The following is a 23,551-nucleotide window of genomic DNA, read 5'->3' on the forward strand; positions in this document are numbered from 1 at the left end:
CTAATAGCAGTTTATACTGTGAAAACTAGTACAACCAAATATGTATTGGCGCTTACCTTCAATAAATATTGATATGTACTGAGTCAACAAAATAAAAAATTTCTATAAACATATACGTATAAACATATACATATTGATATGTACCTAGAACATATGTAATTTAAGCATCCGACAGTACATAATAATATGTACTATGTAAATAAACATTGCATTTTATTTTATTTTGGTATTCATATATAAACTGTACATTTCACTATATAGTATATATTGATATGTATTGCATCAACGAATTGAAATTAATAGAAGATTGAAAACATTAATTTTGGGATTAATATCAATTTCTTCAAGAAAAACTTGAAACTGAAAACCCCTAGTTTTGTTGTAACCCAGTTTTGATGTAAAATTGAAATTTAAAAACATAATACGTACCTTAATTATATATAAACCCATATCATCATCAGCATCAATAAAATATTCTTCATTAACATTAGTTTCTTCAAGAGTATCTGAGATCCACACGATTTTTCGCAGTAAGAAAATGGGAAAATCATTATTATCTTCGATTATGAAAATCGATGGAGGTAAATCATTATCTTCATAATTAATAGAGTAAAATCGACCATAAATTTAAAATCTAGGTTAATCTTTTAAAGAGAAATGTTAATGGAGGTTCGTGTTTCAAGTTACAGATAGAGTTAACGGACACGAAAAACGATGTGGAAGAAGAACAAAAGCTTTTGGAGTGCGGAGGACCTGGTTTTGTGAATCACAAGTTTTTGTGAATCACAAGTTTTTGTGAATCACAAGTTTTTGTGATGGGCAAGAAGGTAAATTACTGTTTTCTAAACCTTTTTGGACCTCCGGTTATTTCTTTTTTTCCGTTGGACTATAGATTAACCCGGGTCGGATTTTGTGGACTAAACAACAAATTTTTCTTTTTAGAATCATCATTTGGGGCATTACCGAGATGTATAAATTAACGTTTAGTACTATTTTTAGTGGGATTTAGACATTCTAGTGCAGCGTCCTCATGCCTAGTACTCGCTAGTCCAAAAATACCGCGACTTGACAGTTTGGTTTAGGGCTGCACGAGACCCGCCCAACTTATCCGAACTCGCCCGTACCCGGTAAACCCGTGGGTTTTAAAACCAAACCCGTCCGTAATGGGTTGGTAGTTGGTTATGAATATAAAAACTCGTTATAGTTGGGTTGGTAGTTGGTTATTAGAGAAACCCGCCTGAACCCACCCGAAAAACCCGATAAATATAGGCCATTGATAGAAACAAATATGAAACCTTACAAATGTTAGCTTAACTAAGAGTAGGCCTTTCAAAAATAAGTAAGAATATCATTTGGAACTATATAATTATTTGGGCGTCATTTTGATTTTCAGTACTACTGAATACTTAATATTTCTTTCACTGGTACCTTGACTAACTGAATAATGAAAGGACTGAGTCCAACAAGAGTATGCCGAGAGAATTCTTCGTCTTTCAACCAAGCACTGGTATGTACCCAGTCTAGTCTCTGTCTGAGGTATAGCACACCCGACACCAAAGCCAAACACCTTGTTTGTTTACTCGTGACTCATCTGAGTCGTCTGGACCTGAGTGAAATTACTTGAGTTGAGTCAGATCTGACTCAATGTATTTGTTTTGAGTCAGATTTGACTCAACTAACTAAAAAATATGTGAGTCAGTGGTTTGGTCCCATGAGTCAGGGGTACTTTGTTACCTGACTCAAACGGATCCGAGTCAGAGATCAAGTCAGATCTGACTCAAAGTAAAAAACAAACAGTCTGACTGCTGACTCGACGCGAGTTAGGGATTGACTCAGACCCAGACACCGAGTAAGATGCAAACAAACAAGGTGAAAGTCTTAAACTGAAACACCAGTTGTTTAACCTCCGAAAATGCTTCGCCTCTTGGCATGTAAAGGTCATTGCTAAGTGATTCTGATTGTGAATCTGCATTTCCAAATAACATTCATTTTTTATTTTTATCATTCATATTCCATCAAGCTACTGGAGTAAAAACAAGAGGTAGCATTTGTCTGGATTTTTATTTTGATCATTCATTTTCTTTTTTTCTGGCTACAACCTGAAGCTAACTCGAAACCGACCGGCCTGTAACAGGCGGGTCAAAAATCCGCCCGATATTTGGGCAGCCGGGTTAGTTAAGAAAATAAAAACTCGCTACAGTTGAGTTGGTAGTTTGTATTAGATGAAACCCGCCCCGCCCGACCCATGTGCAACTCTAGTTTGGTTCAAATTTTTAACGAGTTAGTCCAAACTCGTAGCGGTTCAAACTAATCTAGTGTAAGAATTGCCTTTCCTTACGATGATACATGGATATGAACGATTTTTTTTAAAGTTTCAGATCTCAAATTAAATCAGGAGAGATTCATATATATATATATATACTCGGTGATTTGATAGCATAAGCAATAAGAAAACCAAAATAGAATATTATTTCTAATGGCAGAGGATATGATTGATTCGCTAATGTTTCGAAATTCAATGTTGGTTCGTTATAGAGAGAGAGACCGAGAGATATTTTAAAGGGATTTTTGATTCAATCGTTTGTTCGTCAGATTTCGATCTTAGGTTAGAGATCTCAGATTTCAATCTCATCCTTTCAACGATTTTGTTTGTTTCTTCGATTTTTTTTTTAAATCTTTTTTTTTTTTAATTTGAATTCATGAGATGAAATAACTTTCGTCTTTCGTTAGATCTTTTGATTCTTTTTTTCATTTATTTTGGTTTTGTTATTTGTTAGGTTTTGATTTTATCTTTATTTATTTTTTGATTTTTCTTTTGATTTATTTTTGGATGTATGATATGAAATCGATTCGATTTTTGGTCTTTGTTTTTTTGATTTTCCATTTTTTTGATGTGTGTTTAAATAACAAGCTGAAAGTTATTCATGGTTTAGATTGATAAAATAATTGGTTTCTTTTTATTTATTGACTATACAGAATGTATACTTTCTTGTACACTGTATATGTTTCAATTTATTATGATTTCAAGGTTGATTCGGAAAATTAATTCTCAGATAAATTTAAGGGTTAATTGGTGTTTGGTACTTACGTTTTTCCAACTTTAGTATTTGGTCTAACTTTTGTCCAACTTAGCTAGGTCTTGGTATTTGGGTAATTGACGTTGACTCTTGTTGCCTATTAATGACCTCATTTTAATTAATTTTATAACGGTCCGCGAGTTATAACCCCAAAGGTGTCACTATCCATCCACAAAAAACCTGCCAAAACAAAAGTAACACAAAAACCCCCCAAAAATAAAAGTAACACAAAAACCCCAAAGATTTTGATGAAACCTCATAGAATTTGACGAAATCAATTTTTGGTTTCATCATAAAATTTGATGAAGCCAATTTTTGAAATTTGGGATTTTTGTATCAATTTTTGGAAATTTGGGGTTTTTGTATCAATTAAGTTTAAGATGGAATTTTAATGAACCCAACGTTTCAGTGGATTTTTGTACCACAAGTTTGGTCACCTTGAATTTTTATGACTAATTTTGATTTTATAAAATACAATTACTGTGAGTTATTGAGTTAACAAATGTACCCTAAAATAAGTCTAGGATCCAACGGTTATAAAGAAAAAAATTTCCACGGTCCTAATGTTTTCATTATCTTCTCTCTTATGCACCGGTTGCCTAACTCAAACTTATTTTAACTTGTTGCTAACTCTAAATCTAACTAAACCCGAGGATACCATCTCTTTGCAAACTCAAACCATCTAGCCGTAAAAACCACTAGCAATAACATATTTTGCTGCGAATTGAAGTAGAATTAAAAATTAGGATTTTAGACCTTTTCACAAGGTTTTACCTATTTCTCATCCCTGTTTTCCCTAATTCTTATCTAACTTCACAAATCAGATTTTATAAAACTCTTTTTAAATTATGTAAACAAAACTCACCCTATTATCTTCCATAATTAACCTAGACTATCACTACCACCACCATTACTACCACCAAGTTGATCAGGTTGGAATTTAATTGTGAAATCACCGTTTTAGTCAGTTTTAAAAATTGAATAAAACTATATGGATCAAAAAAAGAAAGAAATATCAATTATTAATTATGGGGATAATTGGGTACGATAAACCTAATCGAAATGTCTATGAAATTCTCGGTGCTCTTCTGCCGTCTCAATTTTAGTTCTTTGATTGCATGATTCACATCAGCACGAAATTCCAATAACAAGTAAACAAATTATTCCCGATTATACAGTTAATCATAGTTCTCTTTTTTTTTGTAATGAGTACACAACCATTTATTAGATCGTGCCTATAAACAATACAAACTGTAGTGGAGGTGATGGTAGTATATAAGGTGTTCCGGTGATGTAGCATAACTTACGATGGTAGTAATGGAGATTCGTGAGCAAGAGAAGGGGGAGGGACAAGGAAGATGGCGATAGTCCTGGTGGATGGAAGTTACCAATAAAATAGGAACGGGTGAGTTTTTGTTACCTAATCTAGAAGGAGTTATATAAAAAATAATTTTATAATTTGGATGGAATTGAGGGAAAACGGGGATGTGCAATAGGTAAAACCTTTCACAAACACATGATGTACGAGACTTTGACGATAGAGATGCATATTTGCAGTTGATTGACAAGCTTTCCAAAATCTCCTTCTCTGCAATACATTCAATTTTAGATAAACTCATGAAAGTAAAACTTACAGACTCCCATATCTCATCACTCTGATCTCTAAAAGTCATTGAAACAACTCCGATCTTCAATAGCATCATCCAGCTTTATTCCATGTACGTATCAAATTCCAATCCTAATATTAACCCATTTCTAGTACTCGTCAATTACCCATAAAATGGACAATGACATAATCAATTCTTCAATCTCACTGATTTTTCACGGTTCAACCCTTCACCAAAAGCATCAGAGATTCTCAACCACCAACAAAATCTCTTCAAACCCACTTTCCAATTACCGAAAATTTATAATTAAAACCTCAATCAAAAAATAAATAAAATAAATAAAGACCCCAATCTCAGAGAACTTCATTTATCAGCTTGTTGTATTTGTAATCCAAAATTTTCAATCCATAGATTCCCTAATCTTTTCATGTCTATCAGTTCAGTTGTGGTGTTGAGAATACCCCTATTGTCAATGGATCCTTTTAGAAAAAAATTGAAACAAAGAGATTCTATGAGATGCCACAAAGAGATATAGAAAGTGAGATGGCGAATGCGTTGGCGGTTGCAGTGGTAGGAAAAGAGAGATGCAGACAGAGAAGTGATGATGGCGGTGAAGGTTTGGAGAATGGAGAGAAGCAAATATGAGTTCTAGCTAGGTTTTGGTATTCACACACATAACAATCCATACATTCCTGAAATAGCATACCGGTGTAGAATTCCATATACTATCATAACAAATCTAACAAAAATAGCATTCAGGCACACATAACATGACATGCATCCCTGAAACAGCATGTCGGTGTACAGATCTGTATACTATCATAACAAATCTAAGAAAATAACACTCGTACACACATAACAGTCCAATATATGAAAGTGGCAGATGATCTTACCTTGTGTTACTTGAATAGATATTGCATCTCCTTTTGTTGTTGTTTTTTACTCTTTGAAGGTCTTGATTTCTCTTCAATCGCCGATTTCCTTTTAGATAATGATGATTTTGGATCTTTTGCTAACTGATTAGATGTTGAATCTAATGCTTATTATCGTTTTGCTCACTTTGAAGCTCTTTATTTGTTTTAATTCATTGATCTCGATTTAGAATTCTGGACTGTTTTGTTGTTGCGCCTTCTTCACCATAGTGTTACTTCTGATGCGATGTTCATCCATATCTAGGGTTTTGATTTGAATCTTCGCTAATTTCTGTTTCTTTTTCTCTCGTTAAATGATTTTTTGATTTCTTTTTTCGTTTTTTCCCCCCAGTTTTTATTTAGCTGTTAAGAAGAACATATAACGGTTTTAATTCGCATCATGAGTGGATTACTAAAAAACCGTGCGAAGGATGTTAATGTCTTTGCATCTTTTTTGGACTAATCTGTACCTAGTTGACTAGGGCTGGACAAAATAGTACTTTTGGATTAAACCGTATTTTTCCCTACTGAGAACCTTTGGGGCATATTGGATAAGACAAACCCGGGAGTGAAAATAGTGATTCTATAATGCCCTATATCCAGCCATTTTTCATAATGGCAAAAATCCCCTTATCATTTATAATTTTTTTATTATTTTCAAATAAAAATTTTATTTTCTCAAAAATAAAAAATTATTATTATTTTTTAATTTACAAACCTGAGTTCGGCTGACAAGTTATAAGTCGAACCTAATTTTCTTAAAACATACGTAGGTTCGGATGATAACTTGTCAGCCGAACTTGGGAATTTTGAAAACATACCTAGGTTCGACTGACAAGTTTATCAACCGAACTTAACTCTGTAACTACATAACTTAGGTTCGACAGATTCGAACAAAAAATAGTACAGTTTTTTATAAAAAGTTCGGCTAACATTTTTGTGTCTAATTATTATCCGAACTACTCATCAACACTTTCAGGATAAAAAATGAGAAATTCGACTGATAGTTTGATTTTGTTATCAGCCGAACTTCGCTATGGAACTGTCGTAAAAGCTTTGATTTTTTTTCCGATTTAAACATAATCAATCAATCGATCATATGAAAATAGGATTTGAGTTTGCGCAAAATATTTTGTTTTATATAATTCCTTGTAATGAGAGAAGAACCAAGGGAACAAGAAAAATAATAATACTTTTTTTTAGAGATTTTCCCGACTTCAATAAGTTCTGACCCGAGTTCATTGGCTCCGGATCGTCTGCTCCGAAAGACCCATGTTCTCCTCCCAATGCTCATTCGACAAGTGTTTACTTTTTTAACTAACAAAACTTACAGTTGGCAATTTATATTGTTGACTAATTTGAACGGATTTTCTAAGAGATAAAAATAGAAGTATTTGATTTTCCATATCTTTTTTTCTACCACTAGTATACTCCCCAACACAATCGTCTTTTTTGGAGTCCATCAATTAGTTGCTTCTCGTTGCTGTTCATGGACTATCAGCAGGGAACGTTTCCTCCCTGCAATTTTATTATAAAATTGTCAATTGTATAATATAGAAATTATCAATTTTGTATGGCATCAGCAGGTAAAGTTTCTTCATATTCCACAACGGATACAGAGACTTCCGCTTTTTAGCAGTTATCAACAACGCCCAAATGGTATGGTTGGATTCTTGCAGGTAAAGAACTTGGTTCATTTAATTGTGTTCGTCTCTGACCAGAACTATTATTAATTTTCACTTTGATCATGTGGATACGATGAAACCCTTAACCCCTGGATACCTTTTGAACATTGAAGGCAAAACATGGGTCCAACTGGCGTATGAATTTCTTCCCGCGGTTTGTTTTCTTTGTGGTTATGCTGGCCATCTAACAAACAAATGTCCTGCTCGACCGAGAAATCCTAATCCAACCGGAACTCCTCCACCGCTACCCCCTCCACCAAAATATTGCTGGAACATGAAGATGAAAGCTACCCTGAACCTTCCCCATCATCCTTTGAGCCACCAATATATTAGGAAGAAACTCCCAGAAGCACCAGCTGATATTCATCAATATCCTCCACCTCGGCCAGTCCCTTCCCACCTACCTTCAAACTTTTCCTCTACTGGGTTTGTTTCCGCCTCTTGTCCTCCACCGTCTCCATCCTCACCAACACCGGAAGAACATGCCAGCTCCAGACCAGTTCGTCCATCACCACCGATTCCGATTCAAGTTAAATCATTCAAAGCACTGTTAGGAACATCTTCTGCCACATCTACTGCATCGAGTTCACACTCCAGGATTTCGGCCGGTAATCTGACAGGGGAGATAGGCTGGTCTGACATAGCTAATGCTTGGACGCCTGTGGATTCAACACGTGGAAAAGTACCTGATACAAGTCCTTCAGCGCCAAGAGACTCTCATGCAATCAGGTCTGCAACCGAAAAAAGAGCCAAAGAAAAACATTCATCGGAGTTGTCCAAAGTAGGAATTAGATAGACTTAGTTAATGGTAGGTCCACTCACTAAAGTCCAGTAACTAGAGGTCCATAATAAAAAGAAAAAGAGGAAATTGGATCAATTTTTTTATCCCTGGTCCGGTACACGTGCGGGATGTCATAATCCACTTTTAAAAATACCCAAACTATCCATTCCCTGATAGTACATATATATTTCTTTAAAAAAAAATCACCCTTTTTTCCAAAATCCGAGATCCGCTCTCCTCCTCTCTTTCTGCTTCTGCTCAAATTTTGTTTCTGCTTTTGGATTACGAGCTAGAGTTTTTCTGAAGATCTCTTTGAAGATTTACAGGTATGTTATGTAATATCTTTTTCTGCTGCTGTTGTTTGTTTTTTTCAACTGAATCTGTGAAGATCGGATTGTTTTGATTACGTTTTCACTTTCTTGTTTCGTTTTTTGTTTGTTTTTTGCGTTTATTTTTGTTTTGGTTTGTTTTTGATGAATCTTGATCATAATTATTCAATTTTTTGGTTAGATTATGATGTTTTTAACATATTTGAACTTTCGATTTGATTATCTTGTTGTTTTCGCTTTTTTATTTTATCAAAATCATGCTTGTTTGTTGTTTCAGGGGTATTATCCAACAGTACATATGTTGCATACTGATACAAATTGCTTTTGATTCTGTTTTGTTCTTAGTTTTATCACTTGTTGTTGTTTGATTCATAAGTACATATCTTCGATACTGAAATAAGACTCTCTCGATTATGTTATTTTGATAGATTCTTTACATACAATTATTTTTTAGTTCATGAATCAGCAGTACATATGTGGCATACTGATACAAACTGTGTTTTTTTGGTCTAATCGTTGTGGTGTTTGATTAAGATTTTGATCTCCATGTTTGATTTCTTGATTATTTACTAGATCTAGATGAATAATCACGTTTTTGGTTCATTTCGTTATTAGCTTTGATCATACTAGTTCCATTTTGTTGTTTTTAGATTTGTTTTTTTGTATGAAACAACAGTACGTATATCCTGTATTGACAGAAACCTAGCTTATTTTGAATGAAGAAGAACAAGATGGTGCATCGTTATGATTTACAAGGAGAATATTTGTTCTCTGTTTCCAGGTATGCTTTCTAATCATCTTGTTTGATTATTTTGTTCGTTTTTTCTTCTTTTGATTTGTTTTTTTGATTGTATTCTGATAATCAAATCGATTTGATTGACGCTTTTATGGTTTTTAGGTTTGTTACAGTTGTTTTTCGTGTATGAATTGACGGTACATATATGGCGTACTGATACAAAACTCTTCTAATTTTGTTTTATTTGAAGTTTTTCCAATTTTTTTGGTTCGATCCATGAGTATGTATGTATAATACTGATAGGAAGTGTTATTTGCTGTGTTTTTGCTCCTTTTTTAGTCTTACCCTTCAGTACTTATGTGAAATACTGTAATATGTCTTTCGATTCTCTTATTTTTCATAGATCTGTCACCTGTGGTTGTCATACTGTTGATTTGTAGTTCATGAATCTTCAGTACATATACCGCATACTGATAGGAAGTGCTCCTTGTTATGTTTAAGGAGAAGTGAAGAAGATGCAGGCATACAGTGGAGCTGCAATAATGGGTGCTACTACTGCGGATAGATTACCTTCTCAAGTTAGGCAGACCCTGAAGTACGTTCAATAATTGATAGTGAGAAGAATCGTCAGTTTAACAGCTTGGAGCTCATTGCTTCAGAGAATTTTACATCTCGCGCAGTGATGGAAGCTGTGGGTTCTTGTCTCACAAACAAGTATTCAGAAGGGCTTCATGGTAAAAGGTAAAGATGGTGCTTAATGTTGTATTTTATACCTGTATTTGTATTGAAATGCATTTGATCATTTCATTCTGCAATGTAGGTACTATGGTGGCAATGAGTACATTGATGAGCTAGAGACACTTTGTCAACAAAGGGCTTTGGCTGCATTTCACTTAGACCCAAAGAAATGGGGAGTTAATGTCCAACCTCTGTCTGGTTCTCCTGCTACTTTGAAGTTTACACTGCACTTCTCAACCCACATGACCGTATTATGGTAAGTTGAGGCCTCTTTCTCTCCAATTTTTTGAAATCAGTTTTGAACCCCTAAGGGATGTAATCAACTCTCCTTTCAAAATATGGGGCTGTATTAATTTGTTCATGTAACTGGCACAGGGTCTGGATCTTCCTCATGGAGGTCACTTGTCACATGGATTTATGACTCCTAAAAGACGGGTATCTTGGACTTCGATTTATTTTGGATCGATGCCCTACCGTCTTGATGAATCAATAGGTTTTGCTCTGCATTCTTATATTGTGTAATGACTATGTGGTCTATTGTTGTTCATTTATAATTCGTTGATAATTTGCATTCATTACCAAATTCACTTGCAGGCCTTATTGATTATGATATGCTTGAGAAAACTGCCACCCTCTTTCGACCAAAACTCATCATTGTTGGTGCTAGTGCTTATCCTCGTGATTTCGATTATCCTCGAATGAGAAAGGTATACACATATCTTTTGATTTTCAACAATTGTGATTCTTAGTGATCAGAGAATCCGACTAGTTAACCCATTACGCACACCTAATTCCCTTTCCTGTTATGTTTCTTGAAGATTGCAGATTCTGTTGGGGCTTTTCTCATGATGGATATGGCTCACATAAGTGGTCTCGTTGTTGCATCTGTACTTGCCGACCCATTTGAATACTGTGATGTTGTAACAACCACCACTCACAAGGTACACCTATTCCCATTCATGAAGTATACAAGACTGCAACTACTGACACCAACACAAGCAGCATTTGTTTTTATTGGTTTAGGTTCAAGGGTCATGTTGTTTACTATGTCTTCTGTTTTAATTTGCAGTCATTACGAGGTCCCAGAGGTGGCATGATTTTCTTCAAGAAAGATCATGTTCTTTGGGTGGATATGGAATCTGTGATTAACAATGCTGTTTTCCCAGGGTTACAGGTAACTAAAACTGTAGCGGTTTTTTGTGATTTATCATTGGTTCAACATTATAACATTTTTTAGGTTTGTTACAGTTGTTTTTCGTGTATGAATTGACAGTACATATATGGCGTACTGATACAAAACTCTTTTAATTTTGTTTTATTTGAAGTTTTTCCAATTTTTTTGGTTCGATCCATGAGTATGTATGTATAATACTGATAGGAAGTGCTATTTGCTGTGTTTTTTTCTCCTTTTTTAGTCTTACCCTTCAGTACTTATGTGAAATACTGTAATATGTCTTTCGATTCTCTTATTTTTCATAGATCTGTCACCTGTTGTTGTCATACTGTTGATTTGTAGTTCATGAATCTTCAGTACATATATCGCATACTCATAGGAAGTGCTCCTTGTTATGTTTGATTCAGAACGTATATGAAATACTGAAATAGATGCTCTTTGTTACATTTGATTCAGTACTGGAATTGGATATGGAGATGATTTGGAGCTGCAGTTCAGAACTTATTGCAAGAAATGACAGATTTTGAATGATAGGAACATGAGTTGTTGTTGGTTCAGATTTGCAAGCTTGTGAAATCGGTGGTGGTCTTGATGAAGTTACAAATTGGTTGTGACGTGTGTTTGAAAGAAGGTGTGCTGCAAATGGATTTGGAGGAACATAGAAGGTTGGGTTGCTACATTGTATGATCCTACAATGTATGTGATGTAATACGTTTTCTAATTTATTTATCATTGATTCTTACAGATTTGTACTCTACCTGGAAGCAGTGCAGCAAATATGTACTCGAATTTGTAAGCATTCAGATATATAATCGGATTTGTAAGCAGTACGACAGATATGTACTCAGACAGATATGTACTCAAATTTGTAAGCAGTGTAGCAAATATGTACTCGAATTTTTAAGCAGTGTACCAGATATGTACTCAAATTTGTAAGCAGTGTAGACACACACGTTTGGTAGTAATGGGCATTATGGACATTTCCATGTTTTAATTAATTTTGGACCTCCGGATATAAAAAAATTCCGGTTGGACCCTACTATAAATAACTATATGGGCCTAGGACCAAACAAGAAATTTTCCTTGTCCAAATTCATTCTTTGCTAGCAACACGTGGCAGTCATTAAATCACAACACCTCTGGCTTAAATCAAACCTTTCAGATTTCCCCACGGCTACCCACCTCAAGTCCAACATCATCCAACTTTGATCACCAACCTTCAACCGATTTAAATCCTAGCCATTCAGTTAACATCTCACCTACTAGGACTATATCGGAAAATAACCCATTTTATCAATCCTACTCAACCCATCCACACTCAGACCTTAACCCTCATCTTTCATCTCCACCTTCATCTTCTTCTACCTGCTCGTTCAACCCTTCGACACCCTCTGCTGCTACCTCGTCTCAACATGCTTACAGAAGTGCCTTTTGTCGGGTTAAAGCGACATCACCTTTATCACCATCGTCAACTGTTTCCTCGTCGGTTGGGTCTCCTGATCTTATTCTCCTACCTCCGGGGAAGAGGCTACTTTGATCCACACACACAACCTTTCACCCCTCCATCTTCTTTTGGTTTACTACAACTTTTTCCTCAAGACAGAGTGCGCAAGGTATCAGGTTCGCAAACCCCTTTTACTGTTGATGTATCCTCAACTCCAGGACCTCCTGCACATGCATGGAAGTTATCCCTCCAAGATACTGATACAGAGTCTGAAGATGTTGAAGAAGACGACGGTGACAACACTTCCTTGCGGGTGGCTGCCATCGCCATGAGTTGCATTGCTTGGAATTGTCAGGGAGTGGGGAGTGCCTTGACAATTCAACGACTTCGAGAACTTACTCGAAGATTCAACCCCACGCTTATGTTCTTGTCAGAAACCCTAGCCACTAATCATAGAATACAATCTATTGCTAACTCCTTACAGTTTACTCACTTTTTTGCTGTGCCGGTATCAGACAGAAAAGGAGGTTTGGCGCTTTTTTGGAATGCAAACACCAAAGTTCAGATCCTTGCTGCAACTCAGTCTTATATTCATGCATCTGTCCAACTACCTCAGTCCCCATTTCCTTGGACCTTCACAGGCATTTATGCCCCTCCTCACCCGGTTCTGCGTCATCAATTTTGGGAAGATTTACCGCAACAACTACAGTCTGCATCATGCACCCCTTGGCTAATGTTCGGTGATTTCAATGAGGTCACTGACCACACGGAGAAACAAAGGCTGTGCTCAGGTGAACGAAACACTGCTTTCTACCATACAACATCGACAATTCACCATAGACAAAATTATATTTGTAGAATTAAAAACAATGATGGGTCGTGGTTGTATCAGCATGAAGAAATTGTAAACGCCTTTGTTTCTTACTTTTAAAGTGTATACCAAGGGACTCCTACTGTGGTAGACCCTTTGCTTTTCTCATGTGTCTCTCCTCGAATTACAAATCAACAAAATCAACAGCTGACAGCACCAGTTACGATCGAAGAAATTGAATATGCGTTGTTCAGTATTAAGCCTGAAAGTGCGCCGGATCCAGACGGGTTCACGGCAGCATTTTATAGAGCTTCATGGGAGACGGTTAAGGCAACTGTTTGTGACATGGTGTTCCAATTTTTTGAGACGGAATGTTTAACAACTCCCTTAACCACACCAATATTACTCTGATTCCCAAGTCGGCTGAAACGGAAAAGGCCTCGGACTTTCGTCCCATCAGTTTATGCAATGTTTCGTACAAGATCATCTCCAAAATCATCGTCAACCGACTCAGACCACTGCTGCCATCACTTGTAAGTCCAACTCAAAGTGCATTTGTTCCCTCCAGATCCATTCAAGATAACATCTCCGTTGCAAAGGAGTTGTTCCATCACATCAGAACTACCAAACCAAGGAAGAAACCAAAGTTCGCAATCAAGTTAGACGTTCACAAAGCTTATGACAAGCTTAGCTGGAATTTTATCCAAACGGCATTGCAAGCGTTAGGATTTCCGATTTGGCTGATAGATAGAATCATGTTCTGCATTCAGTCCGTCACTTATTCAGTAAAGATTAATGGCTCGCTGCATGGTCTCATTAAACCATCTTGTGGATTACGTCAAGGAGATCCGCTGTCCCCGTACATTTTCATTTTATGCTCTGAGATTTTGTCTACTAATCTTTTACACTTGGAATCCACAGGACATATTCAAGGCATTAAGAGTTCTCCAAATGCTCCTCCAATTTCACACTTGATGTACGCGGACGATTTGCTCCTAACAAGTCAAGCACCAATCGAGAAGTGTTACCACCTCCAACAGGTTTTGAATCGATATAGCTCATCAGCAGGACAGCAATTTAATCTCTCGAAATCATCCATTATTCATCACCCACATACAACAATGGCAACGATCCAACAGATTACAACCATATTTCCTTTTCAGACAACTTCAAATCCAGCTGTTTACTTCGGGGTGCCTCTCTCAACTGCCTACGCTAATTCCACCTTTTTGCACAAGATGGCGAAAAAAATTCCGGGATGGAAATCTTCAACTTTGACACCGGCAGGAAGAGTGGTTCTCATCTACACTTCACTAGCTCCCACCGCCAACCACATTATGCAGAATACACTACTTCCTCAACATGTCCACCAGAAAATGGACAGACTCTACCGGAATTTTCTTTGGGGACATTCTCAAGACGAGAGGAAAATTCACCCCATTAACTGGCAGATAGTTACCAAAATGAAAAGTGAAGGAGGCCTAGGAATCAGAAGTGCGGAGTCAATGAACAAGGCTTTGTTCTTAAAGCGCATTTGGGAAATTAAGAAGCATCCAAACTCCATGTGGGGAAGGTTGTACGAGGCCAAATATCTCAAATTCACTACTCAATATTCGGCAAATCCGGCATTCAAGACCTAGCCCAACCTGGAGAGCAATGCAGAAACTTTCCTCCTCCATCGCAAACGGAATAACATTCCTTATTGGAAATGGTGCAGATACTCCACTTTGGGAGCATGCGTGGATTCCCCATCATCCTCCTCTGCCTCGTAACAGTTCTTCAACTTTTCAAGGGTAGCAGACCTAATCAATCCCACCACAAACCAATGGGACATCACTAAGGTAAATGCAATATCCCCTTCCACTAATACCACCTCCCAGATACTCAACATACACCTACCATCATCTTCTTGTCATGATTCAATGAAATGGAAATATACATCTACTGGCATGTTTACGGTCAAGTCTGCATATCTAGCATTAACCACGGATGGAGCGGCTACACCTTCCCTACCACCTAGACAGACTGTCTTCTCCAAAGTGTGGAAACTACCCTGCCCCCCGAAAATTCAACACTTCATTTGGAAGATTTTGCACAAAGGATTACCAACAAAGGAGATGTTGTTCAATCGGCATGTACCAGTTGATCCTAATTGTCCGAGGTGCCTCCAACATTCTGAATCACTTCAACACATCTTTTTCGATTGTCCGTCTTCAGCAACAATTTGGTCCCAACTGGTCGATCAGTTTCCGGGGGTGGCTACCTTCATCAATAATCACACACCTACCATCCATGAGTTAATTTTCCAATCAGCAGGACGCCCTACCAGCATCATCTCTACATTTTGTTTCACCGTGGGGGATTTGGCTTGCCAGGAACCATGTAACCTTCCAACACCCGGGGCAGCAAACAATTCAACTAATAACCCACTTACTTTTGGAATATCAATTTGCCTGCTCACATAGACCATCTTCTGTCATTGGCCAAAGCCCCATTCCGGTAGCTCGTCCTAACCACACCTATACCACCATTCAAGTTCACTGGCAACCCCCTAATTATCCATGGCTAAAACTAAATTCTGATGGAGCATCGAGGGGATCACCAGGATTTGCAGGTGCAGTATTCATTCTTCGTGATTCAGCTGGAAGACAACTTCTATCGGCAGCTATTCCGGTGGGCATCACTCTGGCAATTGTAGCAGAATCCAAAGCAGTCTATCAAGGACTAAAAAAGAGGTCATCAAACTGCGCCCAACTCATCTACATGTGGAATTAGACTCACAGGTGGTGGTAAACTGGCTATCAAGGCCTTTAGATTTGCAGGCGTATCCATGGGAGTCACAACATCTAATGGCGGAGTCCATTTCTATGCTTCAACAAATACCTCAGACTATGATCACTCATCAATATAGGGAAGGCAATCAGGCTGCTGATGCCTTAGCAAATAGGGGAGCGGATTTATCAACTTCTTTTCCCGTTTCTTGTACTTGACCAGGCTCAGGTCCCTATGGGGCGCCTTGTAATGTTAAATAATTAATGAAGTTTGGTTTCCTTTCAAAAAGAAATATTTACATACAGTAGGAACAAGCACGATTACAAGGAGGACAAAATTTACATCATTCACATCCTCAAGACAATCCATGGGAGTTACATTAGTGATGAAGTAATTAATTTTAGCATTTTTCTTTTTCTGGAGATACCAACTATAGAGAACAGACACTTGTGCATTATCACATGGGAGTTCTGTAATTTTTATAAGATTAAATTTTATAGGTACTTGATATTGCATCGTTGAACTTCAGGATAATCACACAATGAATATACAGGAATAATTTATGAGAAATATCTTATAACACTAATCCTTAGCCTGTGATCGGTTAACCTAAAGTAGCGGTAATACCTTGTGGAGGTCATGGTTTCTCTCTCTTGATCTTAGTTGTGTGATCGGTTAACCAAGAGTAGCGGTAATACCTTGTGGAGGTCATGGTTTCTCTCTCTTGACCTTAGCTGTACTGACTATCAATTTCTTGGATACAATAGTAATGGCTATTGTTTCCCTTTCATAGGTAGAGTGTAGCGCCCCCAAAGCTAGCTGCTGACTAATCCAAGAGATTAACTAAATAAAGAGGCACTAAGAAACCAAATCATAAACTTAAACATTCAATTAAGAAATCTGCTAAAAAACTTAACCCAAATCTAGCCACGCTCAGAAATATATAAATACAAGAACTTCTCTCAAATGATACATATATACAATAGTCATTTGGTTAACAAATATAATATGCAACATAATAAACATAGCCGAAGTTAACCAACTAATGAAATCAACTCCTCGAAGTTTTCGCTGCGCAACTCTGATCTGTCTCTGAAACTGAAAGTGGGAATGGGTGAGCACATCATCCCTAAAAGGGGTGCCCAGCAGGAATAAACATTTAACTTTTAAGAAATCATGAGCAAGATTTGGAAAACAATTCATGTTTTCCCAAACATCAAAGTGACTAAGTCACTGGAAATGCACAAACAATGTATATGGACAAACTCCTTCAAACAATATATATTAGTGATGCCGGGTTTGTCCACACCTACATAGCTATATTGATGCCGGGTTGTTCCACACCTAATAAGCATAAAAACTGAATTCATGTAGATATAAATGAAGGAGCGTATCCTATATACCACACGTGGAAGTTCTCATTTGCCATAACAATTCATATTGACAACAAAACATTACAGGTCCTTTCCAATTCATGGAAAGATTCAAAGAATCAACAGAACAATTATAATACAAACTAAACAATGCATGAAATGCACAAACTGACAATGCATGAGTTTGTTAAACATAAACTTTTGTAAAAGAAACAACAATCGCTTCAAAAGAGTTAAAAGTATTCCCACCTCTTTTGATGACAAGCCACGCCTACCTCGATATCCTCGATCCAGTGGTTCATCCTTTGAACCGATCGGTGTTAATATAGACTAACTGTTAATCACACAAGAACTCTAAGATTCTATCCAAAATGGCTCATACAAGAATCATATAAGTTTACCTAATGGTTCTAAGCCCATTTATGGCTCTACACCTTTTAGTATCTATCTTTAGCATATTTGAGGTTTACTAATTCAATTAGATTGTTTCTGTAGTTCATTATCCAAGTCTTATGAATATCTACAACTTTGTAAAAGAAGCCAAAGGCTAAATCAGACCATAAGGGTCTAAACATCAATCTAGGATGTAGGAATTACCAATAGGTACCATTATAGTGTTCTTAGTTAGTGGCAGGTCCACCCATTAAAGCCCAGTAATCAGAGGTCCATAATTAAAAGAAAACATGAAAATGGACCAAATTTTTTAAGCCCAGGTCCTGCACACGTGCGAGATCAGGTATACGTAATATGAAAATACCACAAATAACCTTTCCTATTTAATATGTTAAAAGAAGGAGAAATATTATTCACATTTCATATTCATTTTCTTCTTCTCTTTCCTCTCACCATTGCTGCAGATGAAGATGAAGATTTGTCTTTATTCTTTCTCGTTTCTACCGAATCAGATGATGAAGATTTTTTTATTGTAATGTTTCTTTTAAGGTTTTGGCGATCTAATCATTGTTGTGCTTGATTATGTTTTCGATCTCCATGGTTGATTTGTCGACTATATATTAGATCTAGATGAATAATCACATTTTTTGTTCATTTCGTTGCTAGATTCGATTAAGCCACTTCCATTTTAGATGTTTTAGACGTGTTTCAGTTCTTTTTTGTATATGAAGCAACAATACGTATATCCCGTACTGATAGAAACTTAGTTTATTTTTGAGAAGAAGAAGATGCATCGTTATGATTTACGACGAGAAGATTGTTTGTGTTTCCAGGTATGTATATTAACAATGATTTTCGGTTTCCATTCTATTTTTTTCATAGATTCGTTACTAGTTTTTCACATGCAACTGAAGTTTAGATTATGAATCAACAGTACATATATGATGTACTGAAAAATTATGCTTTAATTTTGTTATTTTTGTAGTTTTTGATATTTTTCTTCTTCGATCTAAAAGTATATATATGGAATATTGAAGAAAAAAAAGTGTTTCGATTCTGATTTTTAGAGATTCATTACTTGGTTTTCACATGCAACTGATTTTAGTTTCATTTTGGTTGTTTTTGATATGCTTTTAAGTTGTTTTTGTGTATTAATCATCGGTACGTATATGATATACTGGTGGATTTTGATGGAACAAGTTCAGATCTAAATAAACAATCATGTTTTGTGTTTATTTCGTTAGTAGATCTGATACTTTTATGGTTTGTTTTTCAGTTTTCTTTTGTGTATTACCTATCAGTACATATATGACGTATTGTTTTCTTTTTGTGGTTACTATGAATCTATAGGTTTTTTCTTATTTTTTTGGGTTTGTTATAGTTTGTTTTTGTGTATAAATTGACAGTACATATCTGGTGTACTGATATAAAATTCTTTTGATTCTGTTTGTCCAGTGTTTTGCCACTTTTTTTTGGTTTGATCCATTAGTACATATGGGTAATACTGAAATATGTGTATGAATTGACAGTACATATCTGGTGTAATGAGTTTGTTATGATTATTGAGCATTAAATTACTCGAATTGGTGATTAATTAAGAGTTGATTCTTCATTTTGTCAAAGCTTCAGAGTTGAGGTAATCTTCTAATGCAAATATTTTGGAAATTGATAACGGCAGATGTGATGATGATGATGGTTTACAAGACTGTGCTCTCAAAATTAATGCACCAAATCTAGTGTCATTTACCTATCATGGTTGGGTGGCAAAGGAATATTTTCTTTCCAGTTTTCAAACACTAGAGTCTGCAAGCGTTTGGCTTTGTGTACCAAGGGGGCGAAAGATAGGTGCAACTGTAAGTAAGTTTTTTCAAGCGCTTGTACATGTAAAAAATTTAACAATATGTGCTGCAATCCTACAGGTGCTCTTTTTTCTTTTGCTCTCTTTAAATTTTTATGTAATATATGCTCAAGCAGATTCCTAAAAACTAATATACTTGCTAATGTTGCTTTAGTTGTGATGAATAGACAATATCCGTTGCGGACGAGTTCGTAAACATTGTACCTATATTTCATAATTTGGAGAAATTGTTACTAGAACTGGAAGTAACTATTGATAAATCAGTATTTCCACTGCTCAAAGCAGCACCTAATTTGACTCATCTTGAATTTAATGAGGTAAGTACACAAAACTTGTGATGTTTATTACCCATCTTAGAAAAACAAGTCATGGGTGTTGTTAAGCATATTTATGCCATTAAAAAATTTACTCTTTTAATGTTTATCTGTTTCTTTTTTTTTCTAATCCCAACCCAGAACATTCACGACAAAGTAGAAGATGAAGATTGGGATGGTCTTATGTTGACAACAAGATGTTTGTTTGAACACCTCCAGTCTGCTTGTTTCATGTTTTTTAATGGAAATGCGAGGGAGATGAGGTGGTTGAAACTAATTCTGAGGAATGCAAAAGTTTTGCAGCGGATATATACTCGAATTTGTAAGCAGTGCAACAGATATGTACTCAGATTTGTAAGCAGTGCGACATATATGTACTCAAATTTGTTAGCAGATATGTGCTCGAATTTGTGAGCAGTGTGCCAGATATGTACTCAAATTTATAAGCAGTGTAGACACACACGTTTGGTAGCAGGGGGTATTATGATCATTTCTATGTTTTAATTAATTTTGGACCTCTGGATAAAAAAAAATATGGTTGGACCTTACTATAAATAATTATATGGGCTTTGGACCAATCAACAAATTTTCCATCTAGGATAACTAGTTCTAAGATCAAGTCCACTAAACAAGCCCAATAACCTAAGGCCCAGTCCATCAGAGTCAGCTAACAGTTACTGACGGTGAAACTGACAGTCCAAGGTCATCTTAACAGTCAACGTCTAAGTCCATGTCAAGTTCAGGTCAAAGTCTAAATCGGTCAATTGGGTCAACTCAGGTCAAGACAGTGGACTCGGTGAGTCAACACGATTCAACCCAGTCAGATAAACTGAGTCAGGCATAAAGGAATTAAGTCAGACTGAATAAGTTCAGTCAGACAGGCCAAGGGTTCTTCTCACACAGCTGTAACTTTGCAACTCTAACTCAAGTTCAACTTCAACCTACTCATTGTATCAATTCATTCAATCAAATTATAACACAAAATCAATTACAAGATTCATCTTACCTATAAGAGCAGTTGCAAGCCCGCACTGGAACCTCTATTCTACAAACATCATTACAACATTCATCTCAGCAACTGTTGCCTTTCCACCACTAAATTCATTTACAGATCATCACCTCTACTGAAATACACCGAACTCAATAACCGTAACCACTTAACTTGAACAACAACCCTGCAATGCTCATTCCAGCTACCTGTAACAGTCACCTGATCCCAACACATGCACAATCTGTAAATTCAATAACACCATTCTCATAAACTGCAATCTTCTCCACCAGTTCTACTTTAACTGCCATACCCATCATAACACAACCATCTATAACCACAGTTCAATTCCAACAACACAATAATGTCCAGTCCTCAACAACACAAGTTTAGAACTCAACATCACATTATACCCTCTCAACCAAACTCTTTTAGCAGCAACTTTAACATCACAAGGCCACCATACTAAAACCACCAACAACTGAGTTTCACTATCAATTCCAGACTCTGCAGTTCACCATTCCAGATTCTGCAGTTCACCATTCCAGACTCATCTATAACTTCAATCAAATTAGAACCAAGTATGAATATCACTTCTCCGCCTGCAAATTCAATTACATAGACAACACCACCAACACCACTAGCTCAACTCCTTCATACACTATTATCACTGCATACTTCCATTTCACCGACACAGTTCATACATTCTCCACCATCATGACTTCCACAGCAACATCATCTCAATGCCAGTTCTAACAACTCAAACTCCAACTATAGTAACCATGCATGCACCAGATACATAATAAAGCAACATCTTCTTCACAACTTCCTCGTTCCATCTCAACAGTGCCACCACAACCAACAACAGTTCCCTGTAATTCAACACAACTCTATCTAAACCCAAACTTCATTTCATACCCATCTCAGACCTTAGTTTAACTATCAACCCCATACTCCATTAATGAAATTACATAACATTATTAATCAAATCAGAATAAAAATTACCTCAAGTTAAAATCCCAAATTGAAGCAGATGATTCAGCCCTGCTTAAACTTCAACCTCAAACGCTAATTCAATTTAAACCCATCTCTAATTACCCTCCTAAACATCAAGATCATCTTCTAATTCATCTTAAATCAACACACGAACCCAGATTCAGAAACCCTAATTCTCAGTTCATCTCCAAGACAATTTCAGAACTTCAATTGAATCTAAACCGATGAATCTTCAACTCGCCATAACTGCATATCTTATCTTTTAAATCTTTAGAGCAATAATCGAACATAAAATCCTAATTTTGATCTTCCTTGATTCGAAACCCTAACTGTTCTTCATCACGATTTCTACAACATCCCCTTCATCATATACTCATCATCATCAAATGATTCTATCGAAACGATTCTCAACTTCACTCTTAATCGATAAATCTCTCGAAGGAAAGCAGAACAAGAGAAGAAAATAAACTGAAGAAAGAACGAGAAGAAAGAAGGAGATAGAAGAAATGGGAATGAGTTTATCCGCTCGGCTAGATTGGGGATAAGGACGACCAACGACGACTGATAAATGCACCCTCCAAATTGATATGGGTAGTCAGGGTCGGTCCAAATCCAAAAGACTATTTTGCCCTTCATATCTATCCAATGATATCTCCTTAGTCCAGTATCCGATTAACACGTTTAAGTAGTCCATTCTGCATAACTTTTCGAGATCTATCTAGTGGTACTAGATTCGTATTTGTATCATTGTTAGATTAATTCCTATTAATTAACGTTCGTTTTAAACTAATCGAGATATTATTGGCTAATACGTTTCTTGACTGGTCTAATAGCGTGGACGTGCTTGAGGGTCCTTACATAGAGAGAGGACCAAGTACCTAGGGTTTTATATTAGAAATTAGATATCGACCGTCCATCAAGAAGATATAATTAGGAAATAACCCAGAAATGGTAACCGGCATAATTTAGCAATATTCTCTAATTAACCAAAATTATTACATGGCCCAAAGGAATATTTCTATATACACAAATATTCTTACGTTCTCCCACTAGTCCATGTGATAATCTATTTAACAGTAAATCGTAGAAAAACATAAGTACGCATAATATTGCTAAACAAAATTTAATGGTTAAACATAATACCTTTACAAAGTAAATCACTTATGCGAGTCATTGCGGTTGCACATTGTCCTGTTATCAACATGTCCCCATGTACCACAACACAAATTACTTACTTAACTAGGCCTTAAATTTGCATATCATAATGGTCCAGTGATGTCTTCGAAAGAGAGATAACTTCTGTTAACATTCATCCATTCACATAAGTATATACTAAACATGGATACATAAATAATTCAGAATGACATTAATAAAAGCTCAATAAGTGTCCAAAAATAAGCACATATGTTAGAGCATAGCTCGATTGAACCCACGAAGTGTTGGTATGTCAGGTTTGGTTGTCATATTTTAGTGAATCCAAACTCATGTTAAGAGTCTCTTGATTATGTACTAGAGTCAACTTCGTGTAGGTTAGCTTGAAAGTATTAGGATATGGGACATTACA

General features: G+C 36.3%; 1 long non-coding RNA gene across 1 annotated transcript; it reads left to right on the forward strand.

The window, feature by feature from the left end:
- Positions 1 to 19,928: 19,928 nt before the first annotated feature.
- On the forward strand, positions 19,929 to 20,474 carry LOC113300426. The gene is made up of 2 exons (XR_003335789.1): positions 19,929 to 20,006; positions 20,145 to 20,474. It is a non-coding gene; the product is annotated as an uncharacterized LOC113300426 (long non-coding RNA).
- Positions 20,475 to 23,551: the final 3,077 nt, after the last annotated feature.

The sequence above is a fragment of the Papaver somniferum genome, chromosome 7, assembly GCF_003573695.1.
Source record: "Papaver somniferum cultivar HN1 chromosome 7, ASM357369v1, whole genome shotgun sequence".
Classification (NCBI taxonomy): domain Eukaryota; kingdom Viridiplantae; phylum Streptophyta; class Magnoliopsida; order Ranunculales; family Papaveraceae; genus Papaver; species Papaver somniferum.